This window comes from Ambystoma mexicanum, chromosome 6q (genome assembly GCF_040938575.1).
Source record: "Ambystoma mexicanum isolate Mex_15411 chromosome 6q, UKY_AmexF1_1, whole genome shotgun sequence".
Classification (NCBI taxonomy): domain Eukaryota; kingdom Metazoa; phylum Chordata; class Amphibia; order Caudata; family Ambystomatidae; genus Ambystoma; species Ambystoma mexicanum.
The window spans coordinates 383,014,231-383,037,745 of NC_090937.1; positions in this window are offsets into that span (position 1 = coordinate 383,014,231).

Genomic DNA, 23,515 nt, shown 5'->3' on the forward strand with positions numbered 1-23,515 from the left:
GCGAGCATGAAATTTGTCCACGGTTTCCTTCTCGCGTTGCCTGGCCATGCAGAAGTGGAAGCGTTCGTAGTCAGGTTTAAGATCTGGTTTGAACATGTTTGTGAGTACCTCCTTGGCCGCGTCGTAGTTGTGGTGATCTCCGCGGTCTGGGGTAGCGTTGAATAGGCGGAGGGTGGCAGATCCGACGTTGAGTAGAAGGAAAGTGCGCTTCTTTTTTGCTATAGTGATGTCCCTGGCATCCAGGAGCATTTCAAATTGTTGTAGCCAGATTTCCCATCTGATGGCTGCCCTTGTGGTGAATGGGTCAAATGGAGGCATGAGCGTGGTTAGTGCTGGGTCAGGGTGGTCTGTGGTGAGGCTCTTTCTGATGGCTGAGCTCGTGCTGGCTCTCACTGGGCTGGTTTCTGAGTTTGACATGTTGCTGGGGGTTTTCTAACTGGGTCCTACTTTCATGAGGGTATGAGACTATGGAGGTACACTCACCGGAGCTAGCAGTTCCTGGTGACAGCACAGGTTGTCCTGGGACCTTCCACGTGGTGTGAGGATATGTTATCAACTGCTGCAGTCCTTTCAGAAATGCACAAAGGTTCAGGCATGCGAATGTCTTTTCCCTTGGTTAGAGTTGGTGATGGTTTTCTAACGTTGGGGGAGGCTGCAGGGGCTCTGCTGAACCGCGTGTCGATACGCGGCCTTGAAAAACGTTGGAGAGCGTTTTCCGACTCCGTTACAGCTGATTGACGTGCTGGTGACAGAGCGCGTATTATGCTGGGCCTGCGTTGATGTGTCGGCTGACACGCTGCTTTTCTGGGATGGGGCTCTGTTGATGCGCGCAGTACGCATGGTTTGTGTTGCTTGGTGGCCGTTGGAGGGGCGCGTATGACACGCAGTTTCTCTATGGCGCAAACAATACGCGGCTTCGTTCCCTTGATTGAGGGAGTGTTGGCGCTGTTCGTGCTCCCCACGTGTCGTGATGTTGGTCTGGCCGACACGCGGCTCTGCAAGATGTCCCGGTTTCCAGCTGCGGGCAGTACGGGCCCGCCGGTGCGCATTGGGCTGCGTAGCTCTGCAGACTTAACGTTTTTTGATGAGAGGAGGTGCGGTCGTAGCGTGGCTCTCTCTCTGCCTCGTCGCCAGTGTGATGTCGGTCTGCCGTGTTGTGTGCAGACCCGACATGTAGCTGCAGGCCTGGATGGGCCTGCGATGGAACGCAGCGCACGAGGGTCGCGGGCAATAAAAACACGATCACTCTGTTGGGTGCATAAACCCGGACTGGCGCTCTGACGCCAGTTCCGGTGATTCCTTTATTTTACTTGTGTCACGTGACCCGGAACTAACGGGCACGTGACACCACAGTCATTATCATCTGGTACAGCCCGAAGTAGGTAGCATTATTACTATTAGCACCTTGGGGGTGCTAAGAGAAAATAAAAATAATGAAAACACAGGCTGAGGCAAGCACACTGCTTATGGATTTTAGTAAAATAATTATGGTACCATGGCCCCGAAGGATATGGAAACCATGATCCCACTTGCCAGTCCTCTTTCACTTCAATGCTTTTTGTAGGGAGGTGCCAGTGAGATCCGGGAATCTGCGCAAGGCAATGTACTCTGTTGCTTGTAGCGTATAGTGGCTGGGAAGGGGGTTCTTTGGTTAGTGAGGGAGAGTATGCAGGGGCGGTGGAGGGAGCAGGATAGATGGGGGTGGCATCAGGGCCAGGCTGGGAAATGGTGGTTCGGGGGATGGGGCCTGCCAGCAGGACAGAACGGTGGCTTTTTATCACAAAATCTAGCCCACATTCTGGCACTCTTGATTGGCTGGTGCCAACCCCCCAAGTTCCATTTATGAGTGGTGGCCTTTTACTGTGTGCTATGTGGTTCACAGTGAAATACAGGGTCAGTAAGCACAATAATACCAGCAGTGATAGACAAAGAGTTCAACATCTGCTTCTATGAGATACTGGCACAAAATGGCGGCACTCAATTTCTTGGAACAAAATCTGGAAGTTCAACATTGTTGCCAAAGTGAAAACGAAGCTTCCAGTCCTAACAGGAGTTGGAGCCTTAAGACTCTTGCAGCTTATTGGTTATCTTCCACTGTGTTCAGTGCGTCAGTTGTTGTGATTAGCTACGCTGGGCCTTCTCTGAGGGAAAATGGCAGGCAATGCCTTGAAGTTCCTTGCAGTCTGCAAAGCCTCACGGCTGTTGCAAGAGCCTATAAATATTGTTGTTAAAAGCATGCCCGTTATGTTTCCTGCTAATTTGTTCTGCTCTTTAATTATATTCACTCTGACTACTTTGAAGTTAATGAGGCCGTCGGGGTGTGTGGAGGAGTATTCAGCAGTGGTTTCGAATCTTGATAGATTAGTGTGCAGTCTCCATCTTCATTCTCTATTTGGAGTGCACGCCCGCATGACAAACCCAGTGAGCGTGCGCTGCTCATCATGATGGCACTGCGAGGCCCCAGTCTGGCCGTTACCATTTCTGGAGGAAGGTTTGAGCATATGTAACCAGTGGGGCCCGACTTGTGTGGCTAAATGCTTCCCCTCTGAGGGAAGAGCTAGAAAAAAAGAAAAAAAATACGCAGACACCAGAGAAATAAAGGATAGTGTAGTATGTGTTAATTTCTTTGGGCCTCATTACAACTCAGGCGGTAAGGGGTTTACGGCGGAGTAAACAGCGCCGACCCTTACCGCCTGAGTACGAGGTCCCTTAGCGCCATGGAGGTTTTAACACCTGCTTTTAGCAGGTGTTAAAATCCATGGCGCTAAGGGACCATGGAGTTAATTACGCCACCGTAATTTACGGTGGCGTAATTAACGCCTTCCCCACTCCCATTATGCCCTATGGGGCAAAATGGGAATGGGGAAGGGAAAATGGGAAAATGGGGATTTACCGCCCCGCCAAGGTTGGAATGGGGCGGTAAATCCGCCAACCACCATGGCGTAAACGTAGTTTACGCCATGGTGGTAAAGTCACGCCTGGGTCGTAATGAGGCCCAATTGTGTGTGTTTGTGGAAGAATCCATCCAGCCCACCATGGGGCTGGATTGAATGTGTAAAAAGAAAAGCAGAAGAAAGGAATAAATGAATAGAACTCCCCTGGAATGGGTTGGGGAGGGGAGAGAAAAAGAATCCAAAGAGGATATAAAAAAAAGGGCAGTGGAAAAAAGACAGTTGAGAAGAAAAGCGAAAGGAGGAAAAGAGAGACTTACCTGGGGGTCGATACCTCGTTCAGCCTCTAGGACCTTAATCCATCAAGCAGCGCTGAGCGACGCATGGAGAGCCCCCCAGAGACTCATTCCATGGTGGTCAAGCTGCTGTGCTATGGACAGCTTGGCTGCCCCGGGCTGTGGCGCCTGTCAGTCCACACGGGACCAGACCGGATGACAAGAGACATTTGTTGCCCAGGCAGCGTGTCAAGGGCTGCCTGGGACCACAAAGAACAGCCTGCCTGGACCGAATGTGTGGAGGTGGCCCAGACCGGACTGCCCAGACGTGCCCCCAAAGGCCTGCATTGTGGCCAGCAAGACGGGCCCTTCAATGAAGTTTCCCGAGCTGCGTATGCCAGAAGCAGCCCAGGAGGTGAAGCAAAGAATATGAAAGCCCGCCCCACCTCAGAGAAGAAAGCTCTGGGCCACCCAGTGGGGCGGCCAGGGGGAAGGTAAGAGGCCGGCCCCCTGTGTTTTGCAACACATTGCAGAGGGGGCGAGCCTGAAGATCAGGCCAGGCTATGGACGCAGTGGTGAGCACGGCAGCGTCCTCATTGTCATTGGGGTGCCAACCCAACCGAAAATGGCTGTGGGGAGCTGCGGGGAGCAGCAGTGAGCACAGTGGCGTCCCCATGACAACGGGGATGCCGCACAAATGTGAAGCAGCACTGGGTGGTGCGATGGTGATGTTGGGTGGGCCGCCCAGACCACAGAGGTCCACCAAGAATAAATGGAGTATGGCGCAGGCATAGCAGTGATATCAGGTGGGCCAAAAGCCAACGGGGCCCATCCATAATAATATAAATACATTAGGTGTGGCAGTAAAGTGTGGACAGATGCCCACTTGTGCAGGGGGCCGCCCAGGACTAGGAAAAGAGCGCAGGCTGCGTGGTGAGAGTGGGTGGCCCATGTGACAGAAGGGCCCTCCATGGAAAGAAGGTGAGGAGCTAGGACACAATCCTCACCTGGCGGAACAGGATGAACAGGAACCACCCTGCATGCAGCCCAGTTTCCAGCCCTGCATCAGCCCTGTACAAGCCTGCCCAGACCAAGTGTCCCATGGCAGACGGCAAGTTACTATGAAGGGGTGGCTGACTGCAGCAGTCACCCCATTGTTATACAGAGTTTAATGTTGTATATATGTTGTGAGTTAAAATATGTATGTGTGTGTATAGTTATTTAAAGTAAACTCTAAGTGGGTTAAATGTTAAGTAGGGGGTAGTGTAGCATTGGGGTAGGTATTAGTGGTAAGTTAAGTATAGTACATTTTAATTAGGGGTAGGATGTATAGATGGCCATTAGGTTCAGAAGGGGGTTAGAGGGGAGGTACCCTGGCGTGTGGTAGCGGGATGATGTGGCGGCCTGTCTGAGGCCACTTTAGCAGGATGGGATCGTCTGGTCTCACACTCCATGTGGGTGGTACCTGAGGAGAAGCAGGGAGTCTGTTAAGGCAGCCTCACCCTATGGGTCCCTGAAACCCGTCCAAGGCAGGGCGAGCTGACATAACGGGTTCCCCAGTCAGTTGGAGCTCATGCCAGGGGACTCCTAGGGTAAAGGGAAAAGGTATTTGTATTTTATTTAAATAAAGAGGAGTCACCGTTCGGATCCCTATAAAATGCACTCAAGGTGTCTGTGCCTATTAGTGATCAAGGAAATAAGGGGGGGCCCATCTCCTGTTTTAGCAATTTTATTTAGCAGGTGCAGCACCCCTCTCTACCCAGCGGGCTGGGGGGCTGGGGGAATGGTTCCCATGGGGATTGTCCCTAGTTCGTGCTGAGAGGTGTGCACTTCTGCTTGAACCAGACCCAGGAATCAGGGGCTACACATAGAAATATACTAAACAGTTACAGCTGGCCACACTTGCTTTGGTGGAATTACCGCAGGAATTCAAGTGCTGGTGGTTGAGCAAATCCACATTTTTTCAGAGTCCATATGGCGCTTTTAATTAACACTGGCAAAATTACTCTATTAATCATTGTGCATACTTCATTCCAGAACGCTCTGAACTTGTTACAGTGCCACATCATGTGTTCTAGTGTTCCTTCTCTATGCTTACATCTCCAGCATACATTTCAATCAAGCATCTTTAATGTAAACATCCTATCAGGTATCCAGTATGTTCTGTTTAGAAGTTTAATCTTCCCTGCACTTTCGCCGCCATTTAAGGACATGAGTGGTATGTTTCTATAGATCATCTCCAATCTCCTTTCATCCATACCTGATCTGAGATGTTGTGACCATTTCTCTAGTAATTTAGAGTTCCCTTTTCTACCCCCCAGCAAGAAACTATACACCCGAGAGGCCAAATGATCTCGTTTTGCAATTTGCAAAAGTGTATCTCATAGCTCTCCTTCTCCCATTTCTCTGTTTCTTAATTATGTGTTTTTAAACCTCTCATTAAATACTCCTTTAAAAAAAAGATCTGTACTTTTAGGAAACTACAAGGGCCCACGTTAACACTGCCTTGGTCTAACTTAACAGTTACATGTAAAAAGGTTTTGTTTTTCCATTTGTTTGTTAAAAGCAACAACTAGAAATTTGTATTGTTTCCAACCCTTTATGTATTCCCTGAATCCAGGAGTTTTATGATCTTTAAGATGAGACAGCAGTTTCCAGACCACCATTCCAGGCATACTGTTAACTAGAATTAAATTTTAAATACTTGTTTCCTTCATTTTGAGAACTAACTGTGCTGTGGCTTTCTCTTTACGATTAATTTCACACTGCAGTCATCTGACAAAGAAGTCTGTGTGACTTTGAAAGCTAATGCTTTGTTCCATCTCTGCAAAGTATTTTCAATGAGTCCAACAAAAGGTATCAAAACGTTCCACTTGTGTGATTTATCTATATCCTGAGAACCAGACTGGATTTTACTGTATGGTGGGTTGATAGGCCCAAACCTGCTGCATATTCAAGCTGCTCATGAATAGGTTTTGTTTTACACCTTGGAGAAGTACTAAATACCCCAACAAAGATGCAATTTTATAAAAACATGATTAGAATGTGCTAAGCCACAATACATAGTGGCAAAAGAGGGAAGAGCCATTGTTCAAGTTATTTGTGAATGTTTATGTGATGGGAACTACACCTGTGACCTGGGCTTTACCACATGTTAAACAATACAAATAACAGGAGAGCTGCTGAAGGCACATTTAATAGCTTTCGGGTTCATCAGTCTACTAGTGGCTCATGTCGTGAACCCCCTGGATCAGGTGTGTGCTGTCAAGGGTTTAACAGCCTCACATAGATTTTCTTCTGATAGTAATGCTGTGGTTGAGGCCTTTTGATTCATTTAGGAACATGGATGATTTGGCCCAGGATCATGATGGAAAACCAAGGCTGAGCAGTTTTTACAAAGTGATAACGTTTGGTTGAGGTGGGCAGCTGAGTGAAGTTGTTTTGTTCTCTTAGGTGTTGTAGGAGAATGTCTGCTTTTCCAACTCCTCATTAAGAAAGCCCAGGACCATATGGTCATGCTGTTATGGCTACAGATCTTGTACCTTTCCATGATGGCTTATTTTGGCCAATGTGGAAGATTGAGTGGGTTTTATACAGGGCCTGAAGGAAATCCGGGGGTCCTGTGCACCCAACCTGACTTGAAAGGACATTATCCTTGAGCACAGCTTTTTAAAATTAGTATCACTCTTTTACATAGCTCCTTATTGCATGACCAAGTGGCTTCAAAGTACTCCAACACTGAAAATTCTGTGTCTGTTGCAGATCCTCAGTAGTCAAAGTCTCAATTTCTCAAATACTGCAGCCTTAGTTTCAGTCTGCTTAATCTGAATTTAAGGGATATTACCACCTGGTAATGGCCAACGACTATGGCATTGCAGCTATTAGAACATTTCACCTAATTAGAATTATGTTTTACACAAAGGGAAACTAAGGAGAAACATTGGAATGTTAAGACAAAGAAAAATCAGCATCTGTACAAGTGTCGAACTTCTGTTTTCTACAACATCTTATTTACTCCGTAGTATTCTTCTTGTCTACATCGATAGTTCATTTGTCATCTTACATCATTGTTTGTCAATTAGGACTCATTATTTTGACCCATCGTGCACATTTCTTTATGACATCATCGATTCACCCATTTAGCTTCTTTTTATACTCCTTCAGGCTTTTCCTCCTGTTGGTTATCATTACGTAGAGGGTACATTCAGTAGGTTTGTCTCGATGGGTATCTTCTTTCAAAAACTTGCTGCAGTATAGGTATTATGGCTTGTGTCAGGAAAGGCACAATCTCATGTCTCCAATACAGGAGAGGTGGGGGGGCGGGATCGCCTGCAGATGTACACAGCTGTTCCTCTACATTCCCCCCTCTGGTCGAGTCCTTGACTACCTCCTCAAGTTTGTCTGCTCCTTTGTATTTTCTCTTGAATGTCTCTTCGGTGTCCATATCTTCGTCATCCCCCCCCCCAGGGTGCCCGCTGTTTTAATGCATTCATCCACACTCCAGGTCATGTAATTACACTGTCCATTCAGGGTACAGTAGACCCATTGTCTCACATACTTCTTATGATCCTTTGGATACCAGAACTTAGCTCCCTCGGGTGCTACAATGCTGGCCTTTATGGAATCTCTGACAGCGTCATCAGTTAGTTCTTTGGTTTCTGGTTCATCCTTGACATCAATCATGATCTTCATTCATACTGCTTTATTGGCAGTATTCTTACATTGCCCAATTATTATCCTTATTACACAGAATCCAAATATTATTAGCACAAAAATAGCTCCAAGGAACTTGAATACGTTTGCAAACGAATAAGGAATCCATGAGAACAGGAATGCAAACCATCTGTCATCTAACAATGGCTGAAGTCTCGTCCACCATTTCTATGTGCAAATCTGTCAACGTTGATATGGTCTCTGTCAACGTCCCATTCTCTCCGTCATGGGATGGTGTAAATGTGCAACATTATGGCTATGATCATGTCAAGGACATACCTGTTCTTGAGGGTCATCAACCTTATGGCCCTCAACTCCATCGTGTTAAATCCCTTTATAGTGGCATTGATTGTTTGCAGCAGCTCCCATCTGGTGATTTGTAGCCATCTGGCATTCACTGCATTTTGGATGCCAGGCATGAACATACATGTGAATAACACTGCGGTTTTACTGAACAATTCATGCTCATCAGGAATATCATGAAAAGCTGCTTTTGACTTTGCTGAGAAATAATTTGATCTCTTCTTTTGCTGGAGTTCTATTGACCTTCTTCTTCTCAGGTGTTCACCTACTTTTGGAAATTCTTCAATCTTCAGACCACTTTGTGGGATCACCAATGCTGGAACAGGGATGTATACCAAAGAGCACACTCCACCCCAATTCCTGGATAATTTCATATATGCACTAGATCCACAGGCCCAATACCAATCCATTAGGACAGCCAACCCTCTTCTCATTCCTGGAACGTCCATGGTGTTTTTACACCCTTTATTGTGTCCAACATAATTCTTCCCCTTGCTTTGAAAGCACATGTCGCATTAATTAATGGGACTACAGATACTGGCCCAGCTTCATCCTCCACCCATGTGAGCAGTTTAGAGTACTTCAAGTACTCATCATTCACTTTCTGTACTCCTTGTACTGCTTCCTTTCTTAATAGATGAGCTGCACATGACATAATTCCATGTTCCCACCCCTTACTGGTATGCACTCGCCCATAGATCAGCAGCTGTGACCGTTCCCAGCATTCAGGCATTCCAGTCATCAATGTCATGTCAGAACAGTTCATTCTCTTCATTTCTTCAATGATCACCTCATCCCGGCCTGCAGCAGGATACACGAGCATCCTGTCTGACCACCCATGTTCTTTCTCCATTTGTGTTGTCTTGATATAATCATCCTGGTATGGAAATTACTGTCTTGATCTCCATCGCAACGTTGCCCAGGTCCATTTCAACTGTCCTCTGGTAGTTCATGCTGCTAGATTACTGAGGCACATTGCATCTTGTGCCGGCATCTCTTTTGAAATTAATGTTTTGACAGTGTTCATGGCATAGGGGATGAGAGAGCAAACATAGCAATTCTCATCAGATGATCTTTCCCCCACTTTATTCAGGTGCTGATACCATATATTATTCGCCAGATGAGCCGCATTATCAAGATAGGTATTTATCACCTGATTATCTTCTTCTGCATCTCTCTTATGTCGCTTAACATGCTCATAAAGATTAACGAAATTATCATCATTTCTACCCGCACTTGGAAGAATCATAGACAACCCTTTCTCAATTCAATCAGCAGGAAAATAGGTTTTCAGAAATGCAAGGTAAGAAAGATGGAAGGAATACATAGACATATTTATATATATATATATATATATCAGGCATAGAAGTCTGGAAAAAACATTTAGTATGCCATCCTAAAACGTATTGGACATGTGCTCTTTCAAAAATCACATTATTTCTTCCTGAATCATTTTTATTTCAAGTGTCAATTTCGCATCTGTAATTGTACAATCTGTTCAATTATTACTGTTAAGAGTCTCCCTATCACTGGACCATTCTTGGGATCATGTTAAAAGGTGTGAATGTTAACAGTTCTCCCAACAAGGGCAGGGTAGGATTGAAGTATGAACACAAAAATAGCAACCACAAGACTGTTTGTGTTACTGCCAACAGGTACCATGTATTTTATCAATTGAAACAGATATTCTCCATGAAATGAATCTGAATATAGATCTCTCTTCCAACTTCTAATCAGGAACTGATGTTCAAACATGATACTGATGCAATATTTATTTCTTCAAGAATTTCTAAAAGTCCATTTCATCCTCTGGAATTTCTCTGCAAATCTTTGCACTTCCTGCTAAAATATCTAAGGAGTGACCATTGAATTCCAATCCAAAAGAAATATGTGCTAAGCACTTGCTGGTTTATCGTCCTTCTTCTTGGTCATCGATTGAGTATGCACATGCGGAAATTCTTCTTCGTGTCTTGCCTCTGGGTCAGCAACCGCTGGGGGGACGGTCTCGCCTTTATAAATCTTCACATCACTTAGATGCAGCCAAGCGCGTCTTCCTTATACCTTAGCTGCAGAAAGGGAGACTTCTTCAACACAGAATGTACCATTGAACCTAGGTTTGTGCCACTTTCTAGTAAAGTTCTATGAGGATTAAATCAGCAACATATAACTTTGGCGGTGGCAATAGTTCACTTGGATTAGTCGCTTGATTGTCTTCTTCCGTGTTCCTTTACCCCTCCCTCTGATGCCTTACTTGATCTAAAATGAAAGAAACACTGGTAGTTGTACATGTCAAATAATAGTGCATTTCATCACCAAGAGACTTCGCTATACGCTGGGTATCACTCCTTACTCTAGATGGAGGTATAAGAGGCGCGCTCATGCAATGCCTTGTTACTAGCTAGTGAGGGGTGAGGTGGTGGTCAGAACCTGTCTGATTCTGAAGGGCATATAACGCTAGCGGTAGGCAATATAGCCATCCCTTCTTTAAAGTCAATTTTATCTTGGTGATCCTCTCTTTGAGGAGGCCGCTGAGTCTCTCACATATTCTGTTTGCTTGTGGGTGATACGCAGAGGAAAACATGTGCTTTATACTCAAGAGAAGTCCTATTTGTTCAAATAACTCATTTACAAAATGTGGCCTATTATCAGATCTTAGTACTTTACACACAGCCCACCTCGGGAAGACTTCACGCACTAGAAACTTTGCTGCGCAAGTGGCATCAGGGTGTACACACAGACTGGTTTCGATCCACCAAGAGAAGGGAGACACCACCACTAATAGATATCTGTATCCATTACATATCTGCAGTATATCGACATAGTTGATATGTAAATGCTGAAATGGACCATTCGGTCGAGGTATTACTCCTCTAATTGTTCACAGTGTATGCCAAGCGGTAAACTTTTGGCACACAGTGCAATACACAATGAACTGTGCAACATGTTTCAGCAGATTAGGAAAGAACAAGTCTTCTTCAATAGTGGAATGACTTTCTCTGGTTATATGCGCTGGGTAATGCAGTTGTTTAAGTGTGACTTTCAATAATGTTGTTGGCATTACTGGCTTACCAGTGCTTTTCTGTCACCATAATGCTTCCATGCGGGATGAAGAAGACCCCCTTCATCTCCATAGCTCTTGCTCTTCCTCTGGGGCTCTTCCCTTAATCTCTATTAGTTGCGTAATTGACAGCATATTAAACCCATCTCGTACTAACATGCTTCTAGTTGAACTTTCTTTAATATCTTTGGTATCAAAACTCAAAATATCTGGAGAATATGCAATCCTTTTAGCTTCTATATCTGCGGCTTGGTTTCCACGAGAGATAAAGTCTGTTAGTTTAGTATGTGCTTTACATTTTACGCTATGACCACTGGGAGTTGTAATGCCTTAATTAGCCTGTCCAATATGGACACATGTTGTACTGGAGAGCCGTCTGTGCAGAGATACAGAGATAGCCCCTCCCTTTCCAATGTGATAGTCTTGCATGTACTGTTGATGTCACATAGGCGGAGTCACTGTACACTGTCACTTCCTGCCCTTCATATTTCTTGAGCGTGACAATAAGTGCTACTAATTCTGCTGCATGTGCTGAAAAGTGAGACGGTAGTCTTGCACTCGCCACTAGCTCAAATTTACCATTTAATCTGTGTTTTACCACAGCGGAGCCTGAATGCCTCTCTCCCTTGTCTGGTCAATTTTCGAAGAACCGTCAATAAAAATAATTTTTCCTCCCGCCAAAACATTCTCTTTCACATGGGGTATATCATGATGGAATTCAACATAATTTGCACAGTCATACACATGATCAACTTCTTCTACTGGTTCAACTACAAACGTGGCTGGGTTCACTATTTTACATCTTACAGTTTTAATCGCTGGATTGGAAATCATTACTTCGTAAACTGAAGCTCTTTGGGACGTTAACGTGCCCTTGGGTTTCTCTAAAATTGCAAATACGGCATGTTCTATGTAAAGAGTCATAGAACAGCCCTGTGATGTCCATGTTGTGGTGTCCACGTGACCGTGATCATGTGGACAAGTCAATAAAGATATGCGTGGAGCCCGCCGAAAGGCAGTTCCCGCTCCAGCCACACATGCAGCGTCTGGTGTCTTTCTGTCTCCTGTGACACGACGTGCGTCACAGGAGTAGGCCGCGCCTCCCTCTCTCCTCACACATCAAATTGGCGACGAGGGACGGGATCTCCTACGAACCCCGTCAGAAGCATCAGGTGATAACGCTCCCCTCCATCAGCCCAGGCTCGCTGAGTTACTCGTGCTGGGCAGCAAAGCCGGGGGAGCGTGTGTGAAGAAAAGAAAAAATGAAAATAAACGCTCGCCGTCGCGAGCTCATACAGTAAGTGCTGTGTGTTTGGCTCCCTGCACAATGATTGATGGCCATAAAGTCAAGCCTCAATTTGTCTCCTAGTATGTCCACATAACACCAAAAGAGAAGAAGGAGTCAAAAAAAAAAAAACACTGAGAGACCAGTCTCACAAAAATCAAATATAAACATTATGTGAGGAAAAAAAAAAACGCAATTGAATGTGTGAATGTACAAAGACTAAAAGAACATCTGTTTTTTTTGTCACCTAAGGCACCCCTAACAATTAAAGGCACAAAAACCTACTAGCACAGCTGTAGCCAAAACACAGCATATGTAAACATTTTGCACAGCTTATAAATTACATATAAAATATATGGTGGTGCTGACTTAAAGAGTAAACACAGTAGTAGGAGCACTTCAACCTGTGAAGAAAGCATGTTAAAGAAACCATACATGTGGGGTCCTCATTGACTAATTCACAAATAAGCTATACTTGACAAAAGGATTTATGAAAGACTAAGTGTGAAGATGGCTGATGACATCACGACATCACAGAGGGTGCAAAGCCAAAGCCGGAATGCTGACACCAGTACGTGGTTAGACACCACACAAGGTACATTCATGTAACCTTTTTAACTATTTGGTAGCCGCACTGGTCTCCGGTGGGAATTGTGGTTACAACAGTTTGAACTCTCTCTACACACCCGTAAGATTGAAGATGAGGAAATGAAGAGGGTGTTTCTCCTACTTAACCTAGGTACAATGGCTCTTCGTATTTTCTTATCTTCGTGTAATGCCCTACCAAACCGAGGTACAGATGATGACTACGCAACTGTTAGAGATGTCCTCACGAGAAATTTAAACCAAAAGACACTCATGATTTTGAAAGATTCAAGATGAGTCAAACCAGACAACGTCCACTTGAAAACATAGATGATTTTCACGGTCGGCTGAGAGAGATGGCACTGTCATGTGATTTTCCAGACAAAGAGTTTGCAGTCCGGCAACAAGTCATACATGGTTTGTCTTCGGAGAAGTTAAGGCGTGCAGTCCTAGCTGAAGAAGACCTTCCCCTTGACACTATTCTGACAATGGGACGACTCCATGAAAGGACAGAGGAATACGCGGCAGAGATTGAGCAGATTATAAGCCGTCTACCGCTAGATGCTGATCCGTCAAAGAGCAGTGCCTCAACTGTCAATGCCCTGAGGCACCAGAAGTCACAAGGAAAACCATCCAACAAAAGGTCAAAAGACTGCATATGGTATGGAGGAGAACATAGCAGAAATGAACCATGCCCTGCATACGGCACCACATGTCATAAATGTGGGAAAGAGAATCATTACGCATCAGTATGCTTAAGTTCAAAGTCAACTAGAAATACCACTGGCCAGGAAAAGGCAACACGACGCAGAGATGGTGTGAGACCTTGAGGATCTGCCACACGTCAATAGAAGCAGCAGTACCGTTATGAAAGACCGAAAGAGAAACCCCAGTGAAACAAAAGTGGGCATGCACGTGCCATTGGTGGAGAAGAGTCTGACAGTGCTAGTAGTTGTGAAGAAAGTCAATCTAGCAGGGAGACATCACCAAGCAACACCAGATGGAATTACAATCAGAGAAAAGAAAAAGCACACATGATATCAGCTGTGAAACCAGGAAACAGTAACAACCACAGTGGTGCCAAATCAAGAAGATGTACAGTGCCGGTGGAAGATATTCCAGTTACCATGATGATAGACACAGGAGCCACTGTAAATGTTATGCCTGTCTCCAGATTCGACAAACTGAAACCACAGCCGAGACTCAGACGGCGCTCAGTCTTATTGTATGCATATGGGTGCAAGAAGCCGCTCCCAGTAACAGGATACTTTAAAACAACACTTTCACATCGTGGTGTCAGCTGTAAAACTCGGATCCATGTTGTAGATGCTGGCATTGAAACTCTGCTCAGCTGCACCACGGCTGAATGTCTAGAAGTAATACAGTTTAATCTTGCAATTCATCCTGAGAACATTGAGACCCTTTTGAGGAAACATAAAACATTCTTCACTGGTATTGGATGTCTTAAAACCTGTTCAGTAAAGCTACACATCGACCCAACTCTTGAACCGCGAGCAGTGAGGCATAGAAGAGTCCCATTTCCCATTTCATATGAGAGACGCTGTAGAAGCTGAGCTTAAGAAATTGGAAGATCAAAAAATAATTGAGAAGACGACAGGAGCAACCCCATGTGTCTCTCCCATGGTAGTCACGGCAAAACTAAAACAACCAAATGCTCTGCGTATATGTATTGATATGCGTCTTCCAAATTTAGCTATTAGTCGGGAACGACACATTATGCCAACAATTGATGAACTGATCGTAGACCTCACTGGCGCAACTTTTTTTTAGCAAATTTGATCTTCGATCTGGCTATCATCAGATTCAATTAGCCAAAGAATCACGCTACATTACCACTTTCTCATTGCATTTAGGGCTTCGACGGTATCGTCGCCTCAACTTTGGGATATCCTCAGCAGCAGAGATTTTCCAAAATGAAATTCGACGAGTGCTCCCGGATCTGCCAGGTGTCACTAATGTTAGTGATGATATTTTAGTCTACGGAAGAACAGAAAAAGAACATACAACTAGACTGGCAGCAACTTTGCAATGATTAGAAGAATCAGGACTCACACTCCATGCTGAAAAATGTGAGTTTGCACAGAAATCACTGAGTTTTTTTGGATATGTATTCAATGAAATCTCCCCAGATCCCAGTATAGTGAGGGACATCAAAAGCACAAAAGCACCACTGACTGTGTCAGAAGTAAGAAGTTTCTTAGGTATGGCTACGTATTGCAGGCCATTTCATCCCAGATCTTGCCACAGTTGCTGCCCCCCTGCGAGAACTTGAAAAAGCTAACACTGCATGGAAATGGGGTATTAGAGAAGAACAAGCATTCATGAAAATAAGAGTCACTTTCTAGTGATACCACCATGGCATTTTTTGACATTAGACGCTCCACAGAACTGCTTGTGGATGCTAGTCCAGTTGGATTAGGAGCAGTGCTGACGCAAAAAGACAAAGATGGGATAGTCCAAACGATTGCATATGCTAGCAGAGCACTGACACCAGCAGAGAAAAACTATGCTCAAATAGAAAAAGAGGCTCTAGCCATTATTTGGGGATGTAAACATTTTCAAGCGTACATCTTAGGTAACGCGATAACCATATTCACTGATCATAAACCACTCATCCCAACTTTTGGAGGCACAGCTCCACACCCACCGGCAAGAATTGAGCAGTGGTTACTGCAAGTGCAACAATTCGACCTAAATGTGCAATACCGTGCAGGAGCAGACAACCCGGCAGATTACTTATCACGCCACCCACAGGCAGCCACAGCATCTGAACAGGAGGGTGCAAAAATTACAGAAGAACATGTCTGCCATATTATTGAGCTTGCAAGACCACAAGCCATGACGCTAGAGGAAATTCAGTCTGAAACAGAAGCTGATACATGCCTACAGCTTGTGAAAACTGCTACTTTGACAGGGGAATGGAAAACATTCCTATCAGCAGTTACTGGAAGAGCACAGTCAGCCCAAGAATTCTTACAGGCACTATTTGGGATACTCCATGAATTATCCACATCAGTAGAAGGGCTAATCCTAAAAGGACATAGAATTGTGGTGCCGCTGTCACTACACGAGAGAGCAGTTCAGCTGTCACACGAAGGACACCAGGGCATTGTCAAAAGTATAGCATATCTAAAGACACACATTTGGCTGCCTCACATGCAACAAAAAGTTTTAGCCCTGATGGGAACCTGCAGTGCCTGCCGATCTTCTCGTCGCACAGGGCCACCAGAACCTATGGAATACCTGCCAAGAAGCACTCGTAGGTGGGAGTCTATCAGCATTGACTTTTGCACTGTCGCTAATGAAGCCTTCATATAAGTGGCAATTGATGAACACTCTAGGTATCCTGAAATAGAACTGGTCAATTCTACAGAAACAGAAGAAGTCACTACAGCGCTAGAAAAAATGTTTGCTACACATGGCATTCCATCAGCGATTCAAAGTGATAATGGCCCACCATTCACAAGTAAAGAATCTCACCGCTTTGTGAAAGAAATGGGGATACGTCATCATCACATTATGCCATACTGGCCTCAAGTGAATGGAGACGTGGAGCGATTCATGGCATCTATCAACAAAACTATCAGAATTGCAAAGGACAAAAGGCGCAGGTGGCACCCCGAACTTTACAGATTTCTACGCACATATCGTCTCATGACACAGGCCCTCATTACGACCCTGGTGGAGATCCATGGTGCAATTTGCACCATGGTCCATGGCGCTAAGCTGCCAACTCCGCCATGGTGGTTGGCGGACTTACCGCCCCATTCCGACCTTGGCGGGGCGGTAAGTCCCCAATCCCCATTTACCCTTCCCCATTCCCATTTTTGCCCCATAGGGTATAATGAGAGTGGGGAAGGCGTTAATTACGCCACCGTAAATTACGGTGGCGTAATTAACAACAAGTCCCGTAGCGCCATGGATTTTTCCGCCTGCAAAAAGCAGGCGTAAAAATCACCATGGCGCTACGGGAACTCGTAGTCAGGCGGAAAGGTGCGCCATGGTTTACGCCGGCGTAAACCCCTTTCCGCAAGGGTCGTAATGAGGGCCACACTCTTCCACAGGTGTCAGCCCGGCAGACTTGATGTTCCAAGTCCCGATCCAACAAAGTTTGCCCCTGCACCATTCATGGAAGCCGACCGCAGTTGGTTGGGATAACAGTGAGTCAAGAAGGTGGATACACAATGCAAGAGAGGACGTAAGCAGGAGAGCAGTGACTAGTAAAATACAAGTTGGTGACATGATATTAGTGAAAACATGAAATCGGAAGGGGAAAATGTCACTACCATATGAGTCAGAACCTTGGACAGTAACTCAACGAAAGCACGGCCTCGTGTCAGCCACGTGAGGGCGAGAGTCAGTGTCAAAAAACACCTCCCACTTCCAAAATGTTCCACAAATACTGTGGGAGGAAGGAAAAAGAGAAAACGGTGTCAGAGAAAATCAACTGACACAAACCAACAACTCTCAAGAAGAGCAAGGTGAAGAGATAAACTTAATGTCTCCAGTTTGTCCAAGAAAAGAAGAGGCGCATGAAAGCATGCCTCACATCTGTCCACAAGAGAGGAGTGAGCGGTACACACTAAGGAGACAACCCCAACCGTCGACAAGACTGAAAGACTATGTGCTCAACAGTGTCTACATGAAGTAATGGTGGTGAATGAAGGAGAATATATAGAAGACAACAAAGATGAGAAGACTATGTTCTTGTGTTTATAAATGCCCATCATTGATGCAGATGTTTTTATATGTTTGAAAAGTTTGCCCAAAGTTTCTTAACTTTTAGTAATTGTTGAATACTAGCCACCCTTTTATATTTGATCAGTTATCAGAAAGTTGATAAGGGATGTGATGTCCATGTTGTGGTGTCCACGTGACCGCGGTCATGTGGACGAGTCAATAAAGATATGCGTGGAGCCCGCCGAAAGGAAGTTCCCGCTCCAGCCACACACGCAGTGGCTGGTGTCTTTCTGTCTCCTGTGACACGACGTGCGTCACAGGAAAAGGCCACGCCTCCCTCTCCCCTCACACATCACAAGCCCATGACAATACTTGTGGATTTCTCAATTGCAAATGCAGCTGCAGCCAAAGATTGTTTGCACTGGACATGTCTTCTCATAACTGGGTCTAAAATCCTGCTGTGCTATTCCAAAGGCTTTGACCCTAACATGGCCCTTTGTGTGAGCACTGCAGTCATTACTGCCCCCTTTGTGTATCAAAATAAACACAATTCCTCGCTATAGTTGGGAATCCCTAAAACTGGAACTGTACAAATTGCTCTTTTCAAATCCTCAAATCCTTCCTCCATTTCTTCAGTCCATTCTATTTTTCCTTACCAACTTGTACTTTCTTTAACTCTTGCAAAAGGAGATTGGTATAGATGCTGTAATCAAACACCCAGGATCTGCAGTAATTGCACAAACCCAGAAACTGCTGCATCTGTCTCACTGTGTTCGGTTTTGGTGTCTTCATAATTGCCTCAGCCCTTTCAGGTGTCCCTTTCTTTCATTCATGTGAAATTAACTGACCTATATACAGCACTTCTTCCAGACAATACTGTAATTTCTCATTGTCCATCTTATATCCTTACTCTGCTAAAATAGTCATTAGTTGGACAGAGTCCTGCCTACATTCATTGACTGTTTTACTGCAAATCAGTATGTCATCAATGTACTGTGTCACTGCACTTTTAAAATCGATATTGCCTGGATCCATCTGTAGGACCCTGTTGAAGATCGATGAGGACTCACAGAACCCTTGAGGCAAATGAGTATGTTTTAGTCTTTTTTGTCTAAACGTAAAGGAAGTTGGGTTCTGTGAGACCTTATGCAACGGGATCGAGAAAAATGCATTTTTCAAATCGATCACTGTGAAATACTGAGTTTCAACCGGGATGCTACACAATATTGTCGCAGGATTAGGAACTAAAGGAAACTCTGCCGCTACAATATGATTAAGAGGCCTAAGGTCCTGCATAAATCCCTATGGGCCCCCCTTTAGATTTTTTTATCGGATACACTGCGGTATTGCATGATGATTCTGATGGCACTACGATTCCCTGATTCATCAATGCTGAAATAGTCTGGAATATGCCCCATCAAATTCTTGGGACATAGGGTATTGTTTTGCTCGAGGTAAAATTGCTCCTGGCCTAAGTTTTATTTAAACTTCGCATATTCCCTTCAACAGGCCTTGGTCATTGGGGCCCGTGGTCCACAGGACACTTGGCACCTTTTGTAGATCTTCCTGGAAAAATGCTGGTCGTTGCCGCATTATCGCTATTTGCTGTGGGATTTCTCTTTTCTCAATCCTTATCCAGTATGTAATACTCATAAAGAACACCACTTCATTATCGATACGTTCTTCTCTGAAAATATCTTCATCTGTTATGTCGGTCAATCTGTACCCCTCTTCATGATCTACCTTTGTCATCTACCCCTTCAAGCATTGATATTTCACCTCGTACTATAGCTGCTTCCAACTCTATAGTAATAGTCTGCCCATAATCCTCATGCATAGGTATTCGTGGTTGAAATAAAAACTCATCAGGTATCCTCACAATCTTCCCTACTAGCCCAGGTAGCCATGTCAACAAAATGCTCACTCCATAAACGAAGACTTCTGGATCTACTGGGATGCCTCGTAGAGCCACTTGCCATGTTAATGCCAGCATAAACTCTATTATGTTTAAATAGTTTATTCCTGGAGTGGAGCACACTATTCCCTGATCAGTGAATGAAATCGTCATGCTACGTTTTGTCATCAAATCTCTTCCCAAAATGTTAACTGTGTCTGTCGTGAATATAATAAAGGAATGAACATGTCAAATTCCCCTAGAGAAACTGGCAACTTATCAGTAAAAGGAACTAAATTCATAGCTCCAGAGAACCCTTGAGCATTCATGGCAATACCTGAAATTGGATGTTTTCCCAACCGTATGCAAGAGCTGGTAAACCCAGTCTCTACAAGAAAAGAAAAAGAATTTGCCACCAATCGCCACATCAACCCTTGGTTCCTCTTGGGGGTCTGATGTCACAGATAGTACTGAACAGATCAAGTCACTCTGTGAGCTGTCCTATTGAGAGTATAAGCTAATTGCCATCATTGTGAACAAATGTCCCCCTGTCCCCTATCCTAGGTGTGATTATGTGCCCTGTTTCCTCGTTTTACTGTGTTTGCAAAGGTGCTTGTTGCAACTGTCCTTGCAGTGGTTGCATTTGTACTTGTCCCTGCTGTTGCACTTGATGTACTTGCGGCACCTGTGCCTGATAAGATATGTGATCCTGGGCAAAGCCCTCTCTTGCTTGTGTGCTGTATGGCGGCAGATAAGCTGCCCCCCTCTTGAAATGTGCCCATTCTAAACACTCCCTCAGCTTCTGCATACACACGCAATATGCCCTGTTATGCCACAATTCCAACACACTGGGGGTGGCCTTCTAACAAACCCTCCTTGGTTATGTCCTCCCTGAGCACTCTGATTCTCATTCTGAGTGTTCCAAAGTCCACCCTGGTTGTTCTGAAATCTGCCTCCTCTTCCCCTAAAACATATACCTGTGCCTCGTGCTGCAAACCCATACCCCCCTTGATCCATCTGGCGTGAATTATTCCCCTGTGATGTAACTATAGCTTATTGCATTCCCATTCCTTCTCCACTTGTCAATACTGCCCCTTCTATGGCAAATTCCGAGGATGCTTTCTGAACTTATTTGGCTTCTTCAATTTTCCTATTCTCATCCTTCTTTTTGTTCTTCTATTGTAATAACCGACAATGATGTGCAATAGTCAATTGTATTTGAGTCCATAGCTTTGCATCCATCTGCACTTGTTTTTTCATCTGTCTCTGTACTGGTTCTGGAAATCCCTGACACAATATCTGATAAAATAGTGCCACTGTCTTTTCCCACGGTTCACGAGTTTCAAGCTGAAATTTCTCCGGAATATCCTGAGTATAAGCAATAGGTTCTTCATCTTCCTTCATTTTCGTGTCATAATTGCACCCATATCTGATATATCAGGGTACTGTACACTGACAGCCCTCCAAACATCTGCCCTGGAATTATTGAATGGTGCTCCTACATGCGCTGTGTTTTGTGCTGTCACACGTGCGTAGCCCGCTCACCTCTATATGTCATCAGCCCTTTCCCCAAGAATAGCTGCCAGTAGACCTTTTATGTTTCCTATGGCCAGCGTGTTTCCTCTTGTCATTTTTCTAATTCGTATATCCATTTCCTAGCCCCCGCAGTTAAACTAGGGAGCTTGAATTTTAAGTGCCCCTTATCCATTTGTGGTATGGAATGTATTGTGGTCTCGCTCCCTCCTTCTCTCACAAGTGGAACTGTGGGAACCCCATCCCGTTGCCGGATCCTACTGTTAGTCTGTCTATGGCAGAGGTAATTGTCCCTATGTACAGGAGGGCGGTGCGACCTCTGACGGGCCCATGGGATCAGAGTTCACCCTCAAGTACTTTTAAGATGAGATAGCTGCACCTTGAGGAGGATGGGATGCCGGATTCTCTTACTCCAACACCAATCAATAAGGACAACTCAGTAGTTTGGCAAAGGGAAGTCCGTTTAATGACAAGTACAAAAAAGGGGGAAACAAATGGAAATCAACAGTGATGCGATCGCCTGTCTCGCTTCAACTTCCAAATTCTTCATTCAGACAGCAATAGTTATAGTACATTCTTGTCATCATTGACGTGTTACACTCCAAAATTGTCCTGCAATTCTATTGGTTGGGAAAGGTAACTTAAATATAGGTGCTATATCTGTATATGGTAACAGAGTGTGAGGATTGGATAACTCTTATCGGGTGAGCATCAGATGTCACTACACGTACGACGTCTCATTGGTTCTACTAGCTATAGGACCCTATATTATTTGGTCCATTGTGATTGGGTAGGTTACACCCCTAGACATAAATCTCCACTTTAATTAGCAGCATGCAGAATGGACACCCAGATGCGGTGTGCCCCAAGATTCACCCTGCCTCCCTTCCATCAATCAGTACTTTATGACTATGTGTCAATTAGTAGGCTGAGGATGGCCTCGAAACTGTAGCTTCTTATCAGGAAAAGTTATGGCATCCTCGGGTTCTGGGTGACATCAGACGTTGGTACCTCTTGGCACTTGGCTGGTCACGTGTCTGTTCACCGTGAATCTGCTTCATTTTCCTTCTTTTCCTTGCCTGGGGCCTCCTTATCTCGACCTTCACTGGCTGGCTGCTATGCTCTGAAGTTTTGATTCTTCGAAGTTGCCGCTCTCCTCCCTTCTTGGAGTTGACCTTGAATTCCCAGGCATGAGCTGCTTTGTGCTCAGTTTTGATTCCGCTCTTTCCTTCTGGCTTTAGCTGGAATATGAATCTCGGCTTGGTTGACCCCTTGCAGCCTGGGCTTAATTATGCTTTTAAAAAATGGAGTCGCACTTGTATAATGTGCTTCATTGAGATAGATATATAATTGGCGCTTGCCGCTCAATTCTTCTACTAAGCATTGCAAGCAGTACCGTTTCCTTAGCTTCTTGAGTTCCAAGCCTATTTACAGGTGTTAGTTAGTTGCACATGTTCATCTCACTCATGGTTACATTTCTTTATATATCAACATCGTTTTTTCTTACAAGTCCATTACATCGTTATTCTTTACGTTTCGTCCTTGTGTGTCATCTTTCAATTGTTGTTTATGTTCATCTGTACGTCTGTCCGGGCTCTTATGTCGTCACCACTCGCCTTCCATTAAGGCTCTTTGGGTCTCTTCGGGGACAGTCTGCAAGTAGTCTTCATTTTGTGTTAACTGCTGGTACGGTTGTCTCAGCTGGTACCTAGCTGCCCATGGTTGTCTGGTTATAGGCACTTCAACAGGTATTGCTCTTCTGATGGGCACTGGGCAGAGTCCTAGAGCCGCTCTCTGTTGGTTTATTTGTTCCTCATACATCACATATCTTGGCGAGTATGTTCCTGGTACGTCAAAATGGGGGGCTGGAGTGCAGGCCGTATCTGGGACCTCCTCTACACTCCCCCCTCTGGTTGGTTTATTGACCACTTCTGCTTCCTCCTTTGGATTCGTCTTACTTGATTCTTCTGCATCTTGTTCATCATTTTCTGGGCTTGTACTTGATGGTGTGAACGTGTGTTTCTTTGGAGTCCATATTTTTATCACTCCTCTCAGGCTTCCTGCTGTTTTTACGTGTTCGTCTTTGTTCCAGGTCATAAGCTGGCATTGTCCATTTGGGCTACAATAGATCCATTTTCCTTCATACTTTCTTCGTTTTCTGGGATACACAAACTTTGTTCCTTCTGGCGCAAATTCGCTGGCCTTCACAAATTCTCTTATTTCTTCATCAGTCAGGTCTCTCGGCTTCCATCTTGGTTTGACATCGAAAATGATCTT